Source organism: Ambystoma mexicanum, chromosome 3q (genome assembly GCF_040938575.1).
Source record: "Ambystoma mexicanum isolate Mex_15411 chromosome 3q, UKY_AmexF1_1, whole genome shotgun sequence".
Taxonomy (NCBI): Eukaryota; Metazoa; Chordata; class Amphibia; order Caudata; family Ambystomatidae; genus Ambystoma; species Ambystoma mexicanum.
In genome coordinates, this window is record NC_090926.1 from 953944013 (window position 1) to 953957740 (window position 13728).

Genomic DNA, 13728 nt, shown 5'->3' on the forward strand with positions numbered 1-13728 from the left:
ACTGAACTAGACATAAAAATACATTAATAAGGGTTTTCCTCAGCATCCCAGACTAGGCATTGACTTGGCTGTAGTGTTGATTGAATATCGCTTACACAGCGACAAGGACCCAGTGAAAAATACTGAGAAAGATGTAATCTCTAAGGGCCCGAGGGACAAGGGCAGACGGGATAAAGAGAGAAGTGATTGACCAAGTACATCTTTAGATATAGAATGAGAAATAAAGAGATGGAACGAACAAAAAGATAAGGCTGATGAGTTAGCGCTTATACAGAACGAATGGATGGGTGGTCAGATTTTGCTCAAACTTGATGGTAAGAGCATCGAGGACGTAAGACAAAGGGAAAATCGAGACAAGCAGGATAAAAAAAGACAAAGAGAGGGAGGAAAGATTGAAAGACGATGGGGCACAAAGAAGGATAGACAGAGATGGGAACAGTTGTATCAATATGAGCAATTGAAGAAACAGGAAAGAGCAGAGGAGCAAAGAAAACATGACATTAGAAAGAGAGCAATTGAAGAGCGGTAAAGATTAGAAAGGAAAAGAATGGAAGAAGAAGAACAGAAATTAAGGGATAAAAGAATGCAAATACGTAGAGATGATGAAATTCAAAGAGCAAATGAGAGAAGAGATATGAAAAAAAAGGAGGAAGACAGGGTACGAGAGGAAGTGAGAAAGCGTAGAGAGTTTGACGATAATTTAGAATGAAAGAGAAGGCAGAGAGCACGCAATCATGATCACATGGAGAAGGAAGTGATGGATCATGATCCAGTAGTATCATGGGAAGATTTTGAAGAATTCTTCCCAGAACATGATCCAATAGCACGTCCGTCTAGAGCAAATCTAGAGGATAAATTTGACTCTAGTAGCATTGGAGATGCTATCGATAAAGTCCATCATGATATGAAGACTAAGAAAGTGTTGCAAGGGAAGGGTAAAAATGATCAACTTGAGAGTACACAGATGTACGATAAAGAGTTAGCCTCATGTAGTTTTGAGCCCAAAGAGCTGTCTCTAGATAGACTGACTCTGGATAGAGATGAAGAGGAGAGAGGTCAACGAGTTGGGCACAGGAGATGTCAGACGAAGACAGAGAAGCCATTCTGCGAGGGAGGTACCACATATGGACCTGAGGGATGTTTTACAGTGGATAAGGAAGTCAGATGGTCGGATTTAGACCTACCAATATCTCGGGCATCAGAATCATTGATGCAGCTAGATCCACCACGTAAAGGGTGGTCCCATGCCCATAGGAGGGACACACCACCTTATTTGAGCAGGTTAAGGTCGCTGCCAGGAAGAAGGTGGTGTGGAACCATTGTTCCTACTATGGATAGGCAAACAATGGGAGATGAGAGCAAATTTGGGGTCTCACAGTTTCCTTTGTTAGAGAAGGGAGGGGCCTGACCACAGTATATAGCTTGGCCGCAGATGGACAAGCATAATTTAAGGTGCAAACTCCTGAGTTTAACTTCTGGGGCTGGGAAATGGATACATGAGCTAGAGAAAATTACAGGAGGTAATACATTAGGTATAGGGGACATTAAGGGTCTCCTAATTGCTTTCCTTTGGGAAATAGCTGATGATGTTTGGTCAAGAGCAGGATATTCTGGTGTTACCATGGTCAAAACTCCTCATGATGGAGCACTGTTCAATAATTGCAGAGCAGCAGTTTGCAAAGCGCTTAGAGTGATGTATCCAGATATGTCAGATATGGGAGCTATAATGATGAAAAAGATGCAGGAAGGAGATGATCGGCTTGTTTATATCCAGAATTTCCAAGAGCAATGGGCTTTGGAAACACGCATGGTTTTGGGGGAAATCTATACCTGTGTTTTATCATATATTATGTTAGGGGTTGCTAGACCGAGTACAGAACTAGCTCAAGAGGTTAGTGGGCATGGAAGCAAAACCCTGTTCGGAGAAACAGCTGACCATTGCACATTATTGCAGACTCTTGCAAGAAAACTATCACAAGAAAGACGATATTAGGAAAGGCGAAGAGGCAAAGTTAGTACAGAAAAAACTCTCCAAGTACGCCTTTGAAGAGGCAATGTTAACTAGTGGAGACAGATCAAGCTCACATCAAGCAGCAAACATGCCACAGATGAATAACCAAAGGCAGTTTGACCAAGGTAATAATGGGTTTATACCACGGGGAAGAGGAGGTTTTTGAGGAAGAGGTTTTTAAAATAACCAGGGGAACTTTCAGAATAATCAAGGTGGATTCCAGAACATGCAAAATGATAATGAAGGTATGCAGGGAGGACAGATGAGGAGACCTCTGCCTATATGTTGGACATGTGGTATGAAAGGTAATTTTGCCCACGTATGTAGAAGTCAAACATTTTTGCAGAATAATACATTTCCGAGAGGGGGGACTTCAAACCCTGCTGCATATTCGCTGCAGAATTGAGATGGGTTTGCTCAGAATAAAACAACACAGCAGACACAAGTGCCGAGAGTGCAGCAAGATTTACAGACTCAAAAGACATAAATGAGTCTGCCACAAGGGCAGTCACAGCATTCGCCCATGCAGATAGAGCAAAGCACGAGCACTGGACAGTTAATGACTACAAGGGTAGGGGAGTCACTGTCAATGGAGGAAATCTGTTCACAGGGATGAGGCTGCATCCACAATAGGGCAGCTCACTGGGAGACTTGATGTGTTTGATACTATTAGTGATGCCGAATCCTCAAGAGGAACCGACGGTTGAAGTCAGTATAGGAGGCAAGAATATTTTGTTTTTAGTACACACGGATGCAACACGCTCATGTATACGAGAGGGGACATTTGTGATGTCTGGAAAGGCCATGAATGCTCAAGGTTTCACAGGAACTACAAACAGAGTTCCTTTAACTAAAGATCTACCTGTCTCTATAGGAGAGCATGACATGTCGGTGCAATTGCTATATTCATGACAGACACCTGTTAATGTATTGGGTTGAGACTTAATGACCAAGTTAAATATGACAATTTTGATCACTGATGAGGGCATACTGTGTTCAACACCAGGAATGCATTTTTTAAATGTGAATGAATGTATTATTGAATTTGCTGGACAAGTGGCCATACAAGGATTCCTGTTAGAACCAGAAGTGTTTCACTATGGGGTACAAACTAAGTTGACATGACTGCCAGGCTTAGTGGGCAGGACTATGAGAATACCCGATTAATTCTCATTCAGGCCAAAGATATTTATGCATGAAGAGGAAGGGTGAATATTTCCTTTAGAATTACAAGCAGCCATAGTGCGAGGGGAAATTGCTTTCCTTGATGGTGCACAGATATTGCCATTGGGGAGGGTTACAGATTGACTGACATCACTGATGAGGATATTTTTGGAGATCATCAGATGACAAAGTGATATTTGAGATAAGTATTACTTAATGGGTGAGAGCAATTAAACATGAGGTACCTCAGAAAATGATGTTAGCACAGAATCATCCTGAGTATTTTGAGGAATACATGTTTAAAGTGCCAGCTTCATTATGGACGACAGGCCCCTATGCTGTAGGCCTAATGAAGGGGGTTGGAGAAGTGAAGATTAAATTGAAACCAGGAGCAATTCTATCTCAAGCACGACAGTACCCTATGTCTCGAGAGGCAGGTGAAAGTATTTTCAAGACAATATCAGCTGTCATGGAACAAAGCATCCTATTGATGTCAGAATCTCCCTGTAATACCACAATTTATCCTGTGAAAAAAGGGAAAGGGGGTTGTGGCATTTAATTCAAGATTTACACTCGATTATCCAGATTGTACAGGCAGAGTTCCCTCTAGTTCCTAATCCTGCAACAATTTTATGCAATACCTGTTGAGGCACAATATTTCACTGTGATTGACTTGAAAAATGTGTTTTTCTCAATCCCATTGCATAAAGACTCGCAAGATCTGACCTTTACATTCAGACAAACTCGCCTGAAAAGCAGATGTTTACGACAGGGGTACTGTGAGTTTCCATCGATTTTCAATAGGGTCCTACAGATGGATTTAAGCAATATTGATTTAGAAAGTGTTGTGTTGCAGTATGTAGATGATATATTGGTCTGTAGCACCACTGAGGAAAAGTGCAGATGCGATTCTGTTCAGCTAATGATCATTCTTGCTGACAAAGGATATAGAGTCAACATAGAGAAGTTGCAGTATTGTCAAGAAGAAGTATTGTACATTGGCCAGTTAATTTTTCAAGAAATAAATGAAGGTTAGGCTATGTAACTATGTAAGAGCCTGGGTTTTTGATTATTGCTCATACGTAAGGCCCGTATTGCAAGCGCTGAAGAAAGCACAGCCAAATCAAGAGAAAATTGTTTGGACTGAGGAAATGGAAGAAGGGTTTGATGAATTAAAAAAGGCAATTTGCACAGCTCCAGTTTTAAGGATTCCCAATTATGCTAAGGAAGTATTTTTGTTTTCACACACGGATGGTACTGTTATGACAGCAGTCCTCAGGCAGGGAACCATGTTGGGGTATAAGCCCCTTGCATATTACATTGGGATTCTAGAACCAGTAATGAGGGGTTACTTTCCTTGCGAACAGTTTTTGGCAGCCACCGCGTTCACCATTGGGAAGGCTGCTAGTATAGTGATGGGGTGTTCCATGATGTTGTTTGTTGAAAATGCATTATTTGCCGTTTTGGAGAAACCTAAGGGCACGTTGACATCTCAAAGGGCTTCTGCCTATGAGGTAGTCATATCGAATCTGGCGATCAAAATAGTTTAATGCAGAATAATGAATCCTGCCATGTGTGTAGCTGAACCACTGGCAGAGGACGAACATACACATGATTGCTTGAACTATGAAGAGTTGTATGATTAAATCCCAATGGTAAAAGAAAATGCATTGGCAGCTGGGGAGATTCTTTTTATTGATGGTTCTTTGAGAATCGATCAGAATGAGGACAAAGATATACAGGTGCCGCTGTGGTAAAGCACATGGATAATAGAGAGTTTCAGGTACTGATAAGTGCACGAATACCGTCTCATTTTTCAGCACAGGCGGCAGAATTAGTGGCGCTGATTGTCACGCTCGGGAATCACACAACCCAGGAAGTAACAGTGCACAGTGACTCCTTCTATGTGACGTCAATGGTGCACACAGGGCTAGCACGTTAGAAAAGGAGGGGCTACCTCTGAGCGGACGACACTCCAGTGCAACATGCAGCCCTATTGGACAGGCTTATTAAAGCACTACAAAACCCAGTAGCCATCGCAGTTGTTAAATGAGCACCTCACACTAAAAAGGCAGATTTTATTTCACATGGAAATCAAAAAGCAGACAAAGAAGCCAAACGTGTTGCATGCTCAGATGACATTATGTCATTAGACAAACCGAATGTGAATGAAAGCATGGTGGTGATGATGAGTGTGTCTGATTATTATAACAATCTGTCTAGAACTCAATTGATAGATATCCAGGGGAAGCACCCCAAGAAGAGAAGGATTTTTGGATGCGGAGATGGTGTTCTTTAAACCCCTCTGAAGTTATGTAGCGACAACACAACACTGGTAAACCATCGATGCCTGTAGCCTTATTAAGGGTGCCGGTGGACCAGCTACACTACCCTGCACAAACAACTAGAGAGAACCTCACTGCAACTATTGCAGAGGATTGGTTTGTTCCAAATTTGGTAGAACACGAGAAACAATGCAGCACTTAATGACATTTTGAGAGATATTATAATACAAGTGAACAAGTACTCTGCAGGAACAGTAAGAAATGAATGAGAATTTCTTTCGAGGGACATATACAAGGTCTACTGGTTAAAGAACTTTTGTTTCATGCTGAAAGAAAATCATTATGTCATCTGGCGAAAGGCCAATTCATGGCATTCATTGGGAATTTGTGTTCATCATTCAGTGAGCAGTCTGCGGATTGAGGAGATTTACAGAGTTGATTCAGCATCTTCCAGAAGTAGTGCATAATGTTGCCCCATTAAAAAGTGCTTTTCCTTCCTTAAAAAATCAAAATGGGCAGCATTAGTAGCAATATCGTCATGCCAGATCCTAAGAGGCGTCCGCGATGTATAAAAAGCAATTGCTGTAGGTGGACATACCTCTGCCTGATTTATGTTTGCATTTTGTTTATAGTCATATAGCTCTCACTTACAGTGTGCACGTCTTATTACATAGATGTAAGTGGAGCAAAGACTCCTGTGTCTCCTCCTGTACAAGAGAAGGGTACCAATGTGGCAACTAGAAGGCAGCCAAGACCTTACGTGATTGTTCCTACTTCAGAGATACACACGAGAGCGCCTGGTCCTGTGATGAATAAACCTGGGTTACCGTTTAGAAAGAGATCATCTATAGAGATTATGCAAGACATTTTGATGCCTACAATCTATATTGATAAGATGAAACTTCTGGAACTTTCTCCTTGGCAGGTAGCACATGTAAACACACCCTGTCCACTGAAAAATGTGTCTATAAGTGGTCTAGTAAAGAAGAACTATGCTGGCATGTTGCATGAGATGGTCAAAGAAGCTAGTAAGAAAGGCCCAGACCTAAGAGAAGTGCTAAAGAGGATGATAATTAGCTAATTGACTATATGGACAGTACAGCGCACTTGGGGAACAACATATGGTATCAGCATATGAAAGAAGTGGAAAGGAGAACCTCAAAGGAGGAATGTTTTGTATGTGCACTCCTGCCTTATATCATGGGGAAGTATACAATTGTCATAGCTATTGAAATAGATATCCAGGCAGCACATTTTCTATCACACATTGCACTTTGCTGCACTAGAGGCCAGTTTATGCCTATCTCAAATGGACAACTGAATGGACAGATCCAGATGAAGATGACTATGTCCAGCCCACGAAGACAAGAAACAGAGCTCACACGAAGAATCATGTGATCAGATATGAAAAATCTGGAGTAAAAGGTGCTGGAATCAGATGGGAAGTAAACAAAAGACTTGAGAGTCCAATAAAATCTGCAGAAGAAATTTGGAGATGGAAGAACAGAGGCCAAATGCAGATTTGGGGATCAGTGCTATCACTTGATGGATGGGAAGAAGGAGTGGTTATCTGCAGAGCTTGGGTGGTCATTGGTTGTTATCAGCCAGTCATTGATATAATGCAAAATGGAAGCAAGCCATTATGGTCGAGACTTGCTAAGCTACTGACTTGGGTCGAAGACAGAGGAGGACCCTTGCAGATAGTGCCTTTGGAGAGTGCAAAGCTGTGCTTCAGAAATAATGGCACAAGAAACGTTGGAGAGAACAGAACTGTGGTTGAATCTTTGATGTACCAGGAAAGAAACATGGAACAGCAGTGATCATGGATCATTATTGGGCTTGCAGATCCAGAGCCTATATGAGGTTACCCAAGGATTGGGGAGGACGATGTTCACTGGTGAATGTTCATGTTCCAGCATTGGTGATTCCTAAAAGTGACTTGAATCTTGAAAGTTTCCCGAAAGCAGATGCACACCCCAGGAAGAAGAGATCTGTGGAGCTGATAAGAAGAATGAAGAAAGAGAACTATTTCTCAGCAAAATCAATAGAAGCTTTTGATGGCATTCCTTATGAGCACAGACTGTCCAGCCAGACCTCATAAGTCTTCACATTGATCTTCATGCCGAGAACCCAGGTTGGAGCAAATACAAAATGGCTGCAGATTACCAAATGAGAATTGCTGCAAACGGTCAACACAGCCATAAAGGGATACAATGCTATCAGAGAAGAGATGAGAGCCGTACGATGACTCTCCAGAACAGATAAGTCTTGGACATGATTACTGCAATGGATGGATGTGTTTATGCAAAAATCGGAGAATCATGTTGCACATTCATACCTGCTCAAGAGGATAAGAATGGAACCTTGACAGAGGCCATAGAGATGTGCACGAAGCTACACGTCCAAATGATAGACGAAGTAGAGGACATTGCTGATTACAATTGGTTTGGATCACTTTTTTCTTGAGTTCCCTGATCGTGATGGAGTTGCTTGGAGTCTGTGTAATCAAGATAATAATTACACAATGTAAGAAGACAACAAAAAAAGCCATAGGGATGAAAATCATGATCTATGTCGAATCAGGATAGAAGGCCAGAGACTTTACAGATGAAGAAATCAGAGACTTTGTGAAGGCCAGTATCCATTCAACTGAGGGAACAAAATTCCTGTATCCAAAGAACCATAAGAAGTATTTGGGAAGATTGATCTATTGCAGCCCAAGTGGACAATGCATACTCATGACATGGAACAAGGATTAGCATGTGAAATGAGCTGGATGCCTGAAGGGAGTCATGAAGATATGGATCCCTAAGAAATATTTCTTCAGACAAGGATGTCTAGGTTTGAAGGATGTTGGGAGAGTGGTAGATGAATCGCCCAGAGGGGGGAGCGTAGAGAAGGACCCAAGTACCCCCACCTCAACCACATCACCCATATTGCCTGTATGTTTGGAGCCAGAGTGTGAGACACGTGCGGTACCACTAAGAATGCCGATACCAAAGAGAATCCTGGAAGCAAGGTTCTCATTGAGAAACCATACCTGCATATGAGAAAATATGATGGCCATTTGAATGAAATCCCAGAAGAAGCAGAGCGAATGAACGAACAAGATGAATGGCAACGTCATGCAGAGTAAAGCAGACATACATAAAAGAGATGCAGAGACAAGAGAATGAAGATATTCTATAAGGCATCAAGAAAGTATCAAGGATAAGTGACATCTTTGGAGCAAGATGAAGAAGCTTATGCCACCGAAATGATGAAGATATCAAGCTGTTGTGCACGTGTACAGATGCAAAGAAATGCAAGCAGACAAAATATTATTGAGGCTAGCTTTATAGTGAATAGATTGTGGAATGCGCTAACACATACATATATGCATAAACAGTAAAGGATGGATGTTTCCACTACGTGTTATAGCAGAGCTGGACTAAAAAAGGAAGGCCTCATTTTCAGTGTGTCGCAGTTGGAAAACAAATATATTAAAAGTGAATCTCAGAATGGCGAGGTTGGATGAGCAATGAAGCCAAGCCAAGAAGCCAAGCTTTTATCAGGCTGGTGTGAGCTGGCATTGGATACAATATCAAATGAAAGAACAGCTCCTGTTCAGACGGCATGAACAAACCAAGGAAGAAGTCAGAGGCCAATTAGAAAATAGTATTTTTAATACACTAAAGGCTTGAAATCATGGTCTACAGTCACATGGACAGATGAAGTTGAGCAAACAGGACTATCACACTTACGCATGAGGGCAGAGTGTGCCTTCACTCCCGTGAATTCTACAGAGCTAAGAACACTTCCAAGGACAAATTCAATGTCTTAATTGCAAGCAGACCACTGAGGTGATGATAGATGGATATGCTAATTGTTTGGAAGCTCACTTCAAAATGAGCTCCCAGCACCTGGAGGTCCAGTCTTTAACAGGACATGGGCTACACCCAGTTCTTAACTTACTTCAATCGGACACAGACACCAAGGTGAATTTGTTAGGGATCCCAACAGGGACTCTTTTTAAATCACACATAATATTTTAAATTAAACATGTCAATACTTATAATGCCTACTTCCCCTTCTTAAGTTCCCCTGTCACGAGTTCCTTCAGACTAGAGGTCTGCCCTGCCAGCCTGCCCTTCCCTAGCGGGGTCACAGGGATACCCAAATAGGTGGGGCTGGTGTAATAGACCTCATACTCAAAACTTGGTACAACCGCCTGACCCCTAGGTGGCCACAGGCAGGCCTCCATTTCCATTGCTTACCTCACACCAGGGTGCACACCTCTCTAAAACCTAAACCTAATAATATAAACGTACATATACATAACATATCATCAACATATCATTACATCTACATAACATCTTACCACCTACCTACTCTATAACTACACAGTCTTGCAACCATAAACAGCCATCTAACTACATACATAAATATACATAACAGACAAACACTGACATGAAACATATAATACAATATGTAACATATGGTTGACTGCTGCAGTTATCCACCAGTTCTCAGTACCTTACTTGTTCTGTTGTGGTGTTTGGACATGAGGTCTGCCCCTTAATGGTGTTAGGGCCCTCTTCCTCATGTTCTTATCTTCTGGGTGGCCCCATCTGCTACATGGGGCCACCCGTTCTCTTCATACTGAGTAGTCCGTGGACTGCAAATACCGTTGGGCATTAGGGCGCTGACAAAAACCAAAAAGCAAGCCAAAGATCCTACTTTAGGCCCAAAGAGAATACTCAGGAGTCTTGAAGTGCTGGATCTCAAGGCACGACCTTGTATTTTGCCCGTAATGAGCTGCCTCAAGTATCCGGGCATGGTGCCATGGATACACTTAAAAGTAATCACCAAATGCCTATACTGCACTCTGGCCTCCACAGCCAGTGCAGACTACTTCTGGCAATAGAGACATGGTTGCAGCGTTTTAGGCCGTCACAACACGTATCGCACCATTCTGTACAACCTGAAGTCAGTTCATGTCTGACTTATTTATGCCCACTAGGAGACTGCAGCAATAGTCAATTTTGGCTCTGATAATCGTTCGAGCTAAGGTTTCAGCATTGGTTTGATTAATGTAAGGCCTGAGATGGGTGAGCTATTTTAGGTGAAAAGATGCAGTGGAGAAAAGACTTCCTATGTGAGCTTTTATTGAGAGCTTGTGATCTAACACAACCCCTAAGGTTTTAACCTTTTTCAAAGGTGCTATTGAAACTTTGCCAAGACAAAAACGGAGATATGATGTGCCCAGTTTGGATAACGAGGAAGGTGAGCCCAAGATAAGGAGCTACGTCTTGTTCTTATTGAGAGCAAGGTTGTTCATCAACATCCAGTCCTCTATAAATGAGTACACATTAGTTGCTAACCCTGTTTTTCATTGTGAATTCTGTAGTCTGAGGAGGTAAGAAGACATTATTAAACTCGGAATCTGATAATGGAATTGCATTTCGATTTGAATCACTCATGCATCTTATCGGTGACAGCACAGTTGGACCTATATGGGTCAACCAATCTCCCTTTGATTTATCATTGCTCACACTTTGTGGAATGGTAAGGTGATATCCCCTATAAATATGACAGCAATAGTGATGTTGAAAGTCTCATTGGTGTCATTGGGAAATAAGGAAACGTGTTGGAATACTGTCACATACCATAGTTGCTGTTTTTGACTTTATGTGGGATATCCCTGTGGCCCTTAATGTTGGTCACTCAAATTCAAGGGAGGTGGCAGACCAGAACTTCCTGTCCACTCTTGGTGTGGAGAAAGGAAAGTCTCATGGCAAAGGCATTGGTATGTTTGCCCGTGATAAACAGTATCCACCATGTGGATTGTGGAATGAGAATACGACCATGCACAAAGAAGGAACGACATTGACAAAACCTCATCTGACCATAAAGAATACACAGATCCTATCATTAAATGCATCATCTCCCGGTAACATGGTCCCCATTCACGAAGGAGGCCTAAAGTCTTGCTTAAAAAAATATGAGCTTGTATATAACATGAATCGTATAAAAACCAGAGACATCAACTTCTCTTCTCCTGTAATGGATGCAGACCTTCTTCTGGATCTGCTTGAAGGGCCAGGTGGTGGGAAGTAACACAGGTGGAGCCTCTGTCAACAGTAAGAGAACGAGAAGTATCTGCGTGCACCTATACCTGCATCAATGCTTACAGCAATTAGTGCTGGTGCTTACACACGGGATTCGTTTTGCCAGCTAGCTCAATTTCCACAAAGCAGTGAAAGAAAGTGTGACCTGCATTGTCAAATTTGGCATTTGACAATGCCATGCCAAATAAAGAGATCACAGAGTGCATGTTGATGTGTACTGAGGTGTGTTTCTTTTTTTTTTCTTTTTTTTATGGGGTTTCACAGTTATGTCAACCACTGCAGCCTTTCCACCAGCCAACTGTCGACAAGGATTATTATTTTTTTGCACCAGAAAAAAAGATGCCACTAATGACACAACTGACAGAAGGTTCTTTGATGATTCTTAAAAAGGCATGCAGCCATTTTTATTGGAGTCCAGCATCTTGCAAACAATTATGCAAGCGAAAGGCACCAAGAAAATCTTCAAATACACTGACTAGGGCCTCAAGCCCACATAAAGACTCTGGTGCCCTTACCCAAGTTGCTCACACTTACCTTAAGGTGCAAGCACTGGATATATATAGGTCAAGCACTAAAACAGCTCATTCCTTTCCTGAAGAGAGCTCCATATTCTTTAGCAGCTACACCCATTGAAGAGGTTACTAACCTTCAAATGTTGACAGAGTTGGTGATACAAAAGGAGTGGGCAATTTCTTGGAAAGATGCAGTCAGAATACCTGAGACCAAATCCAACGGGTAGAAGCTGCGTTTTGGGAGTTTTGCGTTTTGCGTTTCTCGTGGATTTGAATTTACATTTGGGAAGTTCTGCAAGCACAGTCAGGTTGTCTAGCAGAAGGTCCAAGAAGTCTAATGACAGCACCTGTAATATATTTGTCATAATATTATTGTGGATGAAACCTAGGGTCTGTAACACAGAAATAGAGAGTGTGATTAATCTATGTCCCTCTCAAGAGGAGCAGATCTTTTACCAAAAGAATATTCAATTAAGGGATACAGTACCTCTACCAAGACACACAACTACGGGACGAGGGAGCTTGCTAAAGGTCCAAGGCGTGGAAGGAGAAAGAAGGGGTAGTGAAGCATATCGATGGCTCCCACCGGCCAAAAGGAACTGCAGGAAATTTAATTTTTCCTCTGAAAGCATATTGTGATAAAGGCAACATTACAGCTGAGAATTGCAAACTAATCTCTGGAAGCAGTGTTCACTCACCCAGGCATGCCTCCTTCACATCAAAGAGATCGTAAGATGGTTGTTTGTGAATGCTTCACTGTGTCATATATGACCCACTATTGTTTCATGAGCATTTCCAGAACGTCCTTACCAGTGACCTTTACTCCCAAAACGTTTAACAAAAACGTTTAACAGATGAGGCTGAAAACCTATGCAAGAAAAAGTATTGACTTCTACATTTCTCCAAGAACCATGACTGCTTGCATAAACAAAATAATGAAAATAAGTATTTCCGAGTTTGTGCAGAAGACTGTACCTTACTGTACCTTACCTCCGATGATTAGTAGAGCGAACGAGAGATTACATGGTTCTGGACAAGGAGAATTGTTTTATACCATCCCATTTATGCAAACTACGACCTGGAATTCAATATGCTAGAAGGGTTACTATGTATTATGATTGTGACAAAATTACTTCTTCTCTGCAGGAGTACTACGATCAGTAGTGTGGATTGACTGCCTACCTAGACCACACACTTCTATAAACCAGCAGTGGTAAAGAAGACTGAAAATGCAGAACAATAAGTTATAAGCATGCTGGATACTTTGTCAGGGAGGAGATAGGCAAGAAATGCAAACATGTAATTCAAAAGACTATGAGGTCATTACACTTTTGCCATTATGGAATTATCGTGCCCGTATTACCCTATACCAGCATGTTTCCAAACTGGCAGGGTACACGTTTTCCAGTGGGTTGTAGGAATAACCTCCAGCTACAAGCTGGAGGCAATTCCAACACCCCATCAGCAATTCCAACCGGCAATTCCTATAGGACTTCATGGAACGGGAAAAATATCACCCGTACTGGAACTCATAATCTGGCAGTATTTACGGCGGACTGAGTGCCATTAACAGTATTACCATTTGCACTTATCCTGCCAGATTTACCGCTAGCATACTGGCAAATTTGTAATGCCAACCTATGTCT